Source organism: Rhinopithecus roxellana, chromosome 3 (genome assembly GCF_007565055.1).
Source record: "Rhinopithecus roxellana isolate Shanxi Qingling chromosome 3, ASM756505v1, whole genome shotgun sequence".
Taxonomy (NCBI): Eukaryota; Metazoa; Chordata; class Mammalia; order Primates; family Cercopithecidae; genus Rhinopithecus; species Rhinopithecus roxellana.
The window spans coordinates 166,719,755-166,728,527 of NC_044551.1; the positions used below are offsets into that span (position 1 = coordinate 166,719,755).

The window sequence follows — 8,773 nt, forward strand, 5'->3', positions numbered from 1 at the left end:
TGCTACCTTTCCTGCCCTCTGCCTACTTTAATCTGGTGAACCCCACTGTCTAAGTCTCAGCTCAGGCACGATCTCTAGAAAAGCCATCCCCGATGACTTTTATTCCCATTCTTTAAACCCCAGTGCCTACCACTTAGCAGGAACTCCATAAACATTTAGTAAAATAAACACTGTTTATAAGAAGAAGATTGCTACAGTCTAGCAGCAAAGGGGATAGGCATGGAAAGACATGATGCGCAGTTCAGATGGCGGAGTGACACTAGAAAACGACAAAGTACTAAGAGGGCCCCAAGGAAGGAGACACCTGTGTATGTGCAGAAAGATAGCCGGATTCAAGGAGGACTTCACATAGCATTCTGAGCCTTTTTTTCTTTTTTCCATTTTTGGAAACAAGTTCTTACTCTGTCACCCAGGGTGGAGTGCAATGGCATGATCGAGACTCACTGCAAACTCAAACTCCCGGTCTTAAGGGATCCTCTCGCCTCAGCCTCTTAAGTAGTTGGGACTACAGGCACACACCATCAAGCCCGGCAGAGTTTCTGTGGAGTCCGGGTTTCTCTGTGGTCTCCAGAAATCAGGACCACAGGCTCACACCGCCATGCCTGGCAAAGTTGCTGTAGAGTCAGCGTTTCTCTGTGGTCTCCAGATTGCTCTTAAACTCCTGGCTTCGAGCAGTTGTCCCTCCTAGGCCTTCCATAGTGCTGGGATTACAGGTGTGAGCTACCGTGCCCAGCCTACATTCAGAGTCTTAAAACACGAAATAAATTTGTCAGAATAGTAGAGGAAAACATTTCAGATGTAAAAATCAGGATATACACTACTACTAAAGGTATAATGGTAACAAAATTTTGCAAATTATTAGTAAATAACTCACTTAGCATGTTGTTGAAAAGATACTATTATGAAGTAGAGAATAAAGTATTACTTTATATGTTTTTACTGTATTTTTAAATTTTGCTTTGTTTCCAGCAGTTTTGTTTATTTATGTTGTGTGGAATAATTTGTGGGTGACCCTGAGACTTTTGGCTTGAACCTGCTGATATCTAGTGTCTCCCCAAGTGGTTTGTTGGAGTTTTAGATCATTAAAAGTATTTCTTAAAAATGTAAATATTCCAGTAAACATTAAGCTTCATTTAAACTCTCCATTTATGAAATAAAAGTATATGTTCTTTTATATCCATTTTTATAAAGACCATAGTCTTTAACTGTTCTAAGTCATTCATCTTAACTCAGCATATGGATTTGTCAGCAGAACATGACTTAAAAGTGGCTTCAGAGGAAAACCAAGAAATACTTGAAAGAAGTGAAAACAAACAGCCACAGGTATGTAGCAATTTAAATTTCTGGTTTACTATTGGTTGGTTAGTTGGTTTTTCTTTAATAACATAGCATAGTCCAAATGAAGTGACCTTTTAGACTATCCTTTTAGAATCCAACAGATCATAATTTCATATTTAATTTTAAAATATTTTAGTCAGTTAAAAAATTTAAAATATTCTTACAGTCTGTAGTAACTCATAGTTATCTGTACCCTTGAACCTGAGGCCAGAAGTTTCCAGAAGTCTCTTTGCTCTTTTATTTTATCTTTTATTTTTATAACCTTCTTCACGATAAAGTAAGTAACATCAAAAATGGAGTTGTATTACTAAGCTAGAGAAATTATGAACAATTGGACAGTGATGGCCACTGAGTTCAACTCCTGTTAAAGGAGGCATCATTCCCAGTGGTTCAAACTTTGCAGTTTTATGTTGCTGGTCACCAGTGCTGAGGTTAAAAACTTCTTCTGTTTTTTTGGTCTCTGGTTGCCTTCAGTGTCTATGTTCAGGGAGAGGATGGGGTCATACAATCAACCCAACTGCCTATTAAGAGAATTATGACTTCCAGAATGGGACTTTGGTGTCAGGGTACAAACAATAACTTTCTTATTTTAACATAAATAGTAAACATTATTAAAAGCTTTTATTCCACTGTCACTAGTGGAACTTAGAATATATTAGAACTGAATATAAGAAATAATCTATCCAGATAACACTCATAGCATTTGAAGTAGAATCTAAAAATTCTCTTTCTGATTGGTGCTCATTTTGGCTTCTAATAATTTAGCATTTGCCTACTCTCCAGTTAATCTTCAGAAATATGAATTTACTGTAGGGGTTCACTATTTATGGTATGCTGAGGTCAAAATCCTTTAAAGAGAGAAACTTTTGGAATACTACATATCATCTGTGAACCCATTTCTGGCAGATTTAATTCATAATGAATTAAGTTTAGTCCAAACTAACAGTGAGAGTTAAGCTTGCTGGTTCATGTTTTTCTCTATGTTAAGCCAAGGCAAATTATTTTTTACTTCTTAGTTATAATCCAGTAACTTAGGGGTGGCAAAACACAGATTAAGTTTTACAGTTAAATTTTAATTATGTTCTATTTTTTGTTCATACTTAATTCAGAATAAATTTTAAAACATGCACCCTAACAGAAAAGACATCTGAGAAACAAAACAAGCAAATTAATTTTCCACTTTTACACCTGCAAAAAAAAAATGTCTCAAGAACCAGAACTGAGTAAGAATTGTGATAAAGAGGGTATTATCTGTATATTCAAGACTTCTTTTAAAATTCATTACCAGAAAGTTCAGCCGAAGATTGGTGAAAGTTTTGAAATATCCAAAATTACTGTTTGTCCTGAGGAAGAGCTCTTACATAGTAACTCTGGAGAGGGATAAAGTTAAAGGGAGTGCCCTCTAATCTGATGAATCATATCCCTGACTGCAAGGAAGCAGATGCATCTTGGAGTGTCTAACTCTGTAGTATTCCAGGCATTGCCTAAACAGAAGGAGCCCATCACAAACATGTCTTTTCATTGCATTTATACTCTGGGTCCCTAAAACACACCTGTCAGTCACCTTCTAAGCTTTACACAAATGAAAATAAATCAGACTGTAAAAATTATAACAAACCAGACATGTAACCTGTTTCTCAGAGATGAAGAGAATTGTTGTAATGATACAGAAATTGAAAAATTAAGGAACCCAGTAGTTATGGTTGAAATGAAAGAAGATCAAGAGTTTGATGTGCAAATGGCAAAAAATATAAACCAAAATACCACTAATTGGAAATTAGACACTGGCCTCAGTCTAGAGATCCAAAAAGTCTTTTTGATTTGTGGTTTTCTCACTCCAAAGAAATGAGGCATGTGATACAGATAGAAAGCCTCAGTATTTCTGCTGTTACACTTACAAAAGCAAAAATCCAATACAGCACTTGTTCCACAAGCCATATGGAATTTAGAAGCTCTTCTAAAGCTTAGAAGATGACTGGCAAGTATGTTTCAGGGAGCCACATATGACAGTCCCACTGCTAATAGCTATAAAAGCATGAAACCCGAATGAGAAAATGTGAGTTATTCTCCACCCCGTAGTGACAGAGCACCAAAAGCATATCTAGACTTACAGCAAGATATGCAAAGGCTTAAGGATGAGGTGGGCATGTTACAAGCAGAGTTCCTGGCTTTGAAGAAAGAAAGTTCAACTATAAAAAGAAAGAGATTCACTTGCTACTTCTCTTTTTATAAATTATCTGATTCATTCTGGTTTTCTACTCAAGAAAATCTCATGTGTATAGTTACAGTGGAGTTATCTAAATGTGTAATTATGTGTCAAAGTAGATTAGTGCTGCTATCTAAATGACAGTTCTGGAAAACATTATCATAATATTTGTTCATTAGTCAACCTAAGTCTCACTATCAGTCTTCCAAGTAACACATGGGCTGGGAAAATACTTTAGCCATATACCATGTGACCTTCTGAATCAGCTAAACATAAAGAAAATTGCTAAAGAAATAAGCTCTAGATTCTTCTTACTGTATTCATTTAAAGATGAATTACATTTATTTAAATGATAAAATGGTAACACAAGGGGGGGGAAACAATGACTGAGAAGAGACTTGAAAATGTATCCAGCCTTGAGAGTTGCAACAAATATTATCAGCCAAAGATGTCTGTTTAATGTGCTTTCATGCATGTAAGTTTATTTGTTTGACTCAAGCTGTTTAAACTTATAATTCCATCATGGCCATTTTAAATATTTTTGGAAACAAATACATATACTTTGCATATTTTAAAAAAATCACCACTCTCCAATGTTTCTGTTGAATCACACTTTTACATTATGTTGTTTAATAAAATATGGTAAGTTTTGACATGTATGATTTTATCATATAAGTAGCATAACTCCTCAGCCAAAAATTTATCATTTGACTCTATCATAGAAAGCTGAGTTCTGTACATTGTATTCTAAAGATAGACAAAAATCTAGAAATTTTCTTCTTTCAAAGTAAAAGCAGATGAGGCCTCCTGCTATCCTCTGAGGCATTAAATTGCTTTGCCAAAGTCACACTTTTAATTTATCTAATTTGATATATTTATCTGGTAATTTATGTAATTCAGCAATATTTAATTGTATCTTCCCTTTGGTGCCATGAAATGCTAGGTAATGCCACCGTAGGAGCTTTGGGTGAATTATTTAATATTTCTTGGTTTTACTTCCATTATCAAGTAGATAATGGGGCTAGAGAATACAACTATACTGTAAATCTTCCAGCTATAAACTTTTGTGGTAACTGAATGTAAACTTGGGGAACATCTCATTTTCCAGGATTCTGCAGTAGCAACTCAGTAGTTTCACTCTGCTCCTTGTGTTGTGGTAAACTTTGGTTCCTCTGTTTCAGTGAGCACCTTCACTTTTTTTATATCCCAGGATCCAAATGAAAAAAGAAGGATAAAAGGCAGTGGGGAAAATAATAGCTTAGTGCAGAAAAGGGAAAGCTTCTTTTCTGTTTCTTTTTCTTTCTGTTTCTGCCCCACAAGGTCACATCCTCTCAATCTGGCTATTTCATGGAGAATCCAGGTGACAAAGACAGAAGCCACATTTTATGCCTGTGTCTTTTTGTTCCTCTGTTTTTGTGTTGATATATTTACACCACAGAAGTAACTGTGATCTGGTGGAGAACTAGAAGTAGAGTCAGAAGCCCTGGGAAAATCCTGCAGCTTGCTTATATTTTTAACCTCTCTTTTTAAGAATTGTGATAACTAGATAAGTTCATCAGTGTATGTTTGTAGAAGTGCTTAGTACAATGTCTAGATTTATGATTTAGTAAATGAAATTCTTATAACTGACTAAAAAAATGTTTAGTCAAATCACAATACAATATTATCAGGGAAACAGAACTTTTAAAACTTTGAGAAATTTTATCTGTCCAAATACAGGTGGAGGTAAAACTTTTACTATAGGGTGGTGTCTGGGTTAGATATCATAGTATAAATGCAATTTCCTTTTTCCAACAGTTTAATTTAGTCAAATTAGTTAATATTTTACTTTGAGTTTGTTGTAATTCAGAGAAAGGCTTTTCCAATTCTGATATTCTTAAAAATTCTCCAGTGTGTACGTGTGTGTTTTAGTTTTATGGATTCATTGACTTCAAATAAATATTTGAACTTTTTGAAATTTATGCTCTGTAAGGTTCAAGGTTTTGCTCAACTTTTTCTCCAGTTGGATATCCACTTACAGCAACTTTTGATTGCATGAATGTACGGGTTGTTCTTTCACTTCAGAGATAACCATGATGTTATTTTATTGAGTGCTAGCTGAAAATTTCTTTTGTTTTATTTAGGATTTTCAAAGTTATGGAAAAAAGAAGGATGTGATATATACAAATTGCATGTTGAAGGGAGATTTTGCCACACTCAGATGGGAATTGTATGTAATAAAAAATGACAGTCTCAAAAAGGAAAAGGAATATATTCAGGAAATTAAAAGTATTAGGGAAATAAATGCTAACTTTGAAAAGAGTGTGAGACTCAATGAGAAAATGATAACAAAAACAATGTCCCAGTGTTGGCAACAGCTTAATGACCTCAAAGCTGTGAATACAAGGCTGAATTCAAAATTGGAGAAGGAAAAACACCGCACAGACAGACTGGAAGCTGAAGTTGAATTCCTCCATTCTAGACTGGCTGCTGCTATAAATGAGCACAATGAAAGTGTAGAAACAAAAGACCTAGAACTTGTTTTACAGAGAGCATGTAATTTTTCTGTACATAAAAAATGAGTTCTACTATTTCTCAACTAAAAGATAGACATGAGTTGCTTACTGAACAATTTTCTAAAGCTGGGATGAAGTTAAATACCTTAAAAGGTAAGCTCCATGAGACAAGAGATGCTCTCAGGGAAAAGACACTGGCTTTAGAAAGTGTGCAGATGGACCAGAGGCAAGCACAGCATTGAATAAAGGAAATGGAGCAGATGCATCCAAATGAGGAAGCTAAACTAGTCAATCCACCGGAAAGCACAACTGTGTAGAGGAGAGACTGTGTCAACTAGAATGTGAAAATCTCTTGCTTAAACAACAACTACAGGGTGCTCATAAGGAAGGCAATGATAAAGAGATAGTAATTAATATCCAAGGAGGCTGTCTTGAGAGTAGAAAGAAAGATCTTCTTCTAGAAGAGAAAAATAAGAAATTAATGAATGAATATAATTCTACAAAAGAAAAGCTGTTTCAGTATGTAAAAGAAGAAGCAGAGGAGAAGTATGAAGAAAGATAAATATTTTTAACCTTCCAGAAGGAAAATTTAAACATTTCATTGTGGCTATATGTTGAATCTAGTTCAATATAAAAATAGATAGATGAAAATGTATTTACCATACTGTATAATTCCATTTTGTGAAACATCCAGAAAAGACATATATAGGGACAGAAAGAAGATGAATGTTTGTGTAGGGCTGGCACTGGAAATGGGTCGTGACTGCTGATGACCATGAGGGATTGTCCTGGAGTGATGAAAATGTTCTAAAGCTGGATTATAGGGATGGTTGCACGACTAGTAAATTTACTAAAAATCTTTGAACTGTATGTTAAAACAGATAAATATGTAGTATGGAAATCATATTTTAACAAAGCTGTTTTAATAAAAAACCAAAAAAATATGTTTACTATATCAGCTTGGAAACATACCTTGTTTCCAGGAAATAAAAGAGCTCACAGATGCTTTCTTTGAGTAAAGACATTGTCACCTATGAAATTGTAGTAGCTACAGTGTAATGTTCATAAGCTATGTAGTCTTATATTGCTGAAATAACAAATTTAATGTCTTTATGTTGCCACATTTTAAGACCATAATGAAGCAGATAAATAGAAATGCTTGTACCTGAAATAAGTATTTTGAAATTAAGATTCAATTAAATGAGCCACTTTGACACTTAATTCTAGATTTCCCAGATGAACTGAAGTATGTTGCTGTGTCTTGTGGTGCTTTTCCTTCAGTGGCTGTTTTATGTATTTTAGTTAGTATAACTTTATTTTGACTCATATTAATGTGACTTAAGTCTGAAAATATGTCAGTCTCACATTATGTATTTTTCTGACCACTTAATATTTGAAAGACATCTACTTGTTATAAAATCACAATTTGGAATAAATGTGGTAAATTTTAGCAAAAAATATTTGATTTAATGTTCCCACTGGTAGGTATTTATAATTTACTTTGAATATTTTTATTAATAATTAGCTCATAATTTACATTTTCAGTCTCAATGACTATCATTTGGATATAACTTTGTCCAATACAAAGATACTTGTAGCTGTCTGTGATTTGTGAGTTTGACATTGAATCCCCATTTTCAGAGCAATGAGGGATGGCAGAGTTCACGTAGAGTGGGAATGAAGTACATTGGGAGTACAAGAGGCTGGTGCAGCCATTACTATGGAGACAGACACACTGTGGGCCCAGGCACTGCCGGCAGGGACCTCGGCACAGAGAGTTGAATTGGTCGCCCTCACTCAGGCCCTCCGATGGGGTAAGGACAAATGTATTAACATCTACACTGACACCAGGTATGCTTTTGCTGCTGTACATGTACTTGGAGCCATCTATCAAGAGTGAGGGCTACTCACCTCAGCAGGAAAGAAGCAATTGTGGCCCTGCTTGAAGCTGTTTGGCTCCCTCAGCAGGTGGCTGTGATTCACTGCAAAGGACATCAAAGAAGCTGTGGTAACCAAAGAGCAGACGCTGCAGCTCGGCTCCCGGTCGTGCCTTTAACCCTGCTGCCCCCTGTGTCCTTTCTGCGACCTGACTTGCCAGACCACCCAGAATACCCCCCAGAGGAAGAAAAACAAGCTTCAGATCTTCAGGCCAGTAAAAATCAGGAAGAAGGAGTAAAATTGGCCCAGCTTCTAAGGAGCCATTTCAAGATCCCCCACCTTCAGGACTTAACGAACCAAGCAGCTCTCCGGTGTACGGCTTGTGCTCAGGTAAACGCCAAGCAAGGTAAGCCCAGCCCAGGTCACCACCTCCGGGGAGGCTCGCCAGGAGAAAGGTAGGAAATTTACTTTACGTAGATAAAACTGCACCGGGCAGGATATAAATACCTCCTGGTGCTAGTAGACACCTTTTCCGGATAGACTGAGGCATTTGCCACCAAAAATGAAACTGCCACCACGGTAGTTAAGCTGTTGCTCAATGAAACCATCCCTCGACATGGACTGCCTGTTGCCACAAGGTCTGATAATGGACCTGCCTTCACCTTGTCCACAGCTCAGTTGGTTAACAAGGCATTAAACGTTCAATGGAAACTCCATTGTGCCTATTGACCCCAGAGCTCTGGAGAGGTAGAACGCATGAACCGCACCCTAAAAAGTACCCTTACTAAATTAATCCTAGAGACCGGTGAGAATTAGGTGAAGCGCCTTCCTTTAGCCCTCCTTAGAGTAAGATACA

At 36.3% G+C, this 8,773-nt stretch overlaps 1 pseudogene; it reads left to right on the top strand.

The window, feature by feature from the left end:
• Positions 1-1,236: 1,236 nt before the first annotated feature.
• Positions 1,237-7,894, top strand: LOC115896371 (annotated as a pseudogene).
• Positions 7,895-8,773: the final 879 nt, after the last annotated feature.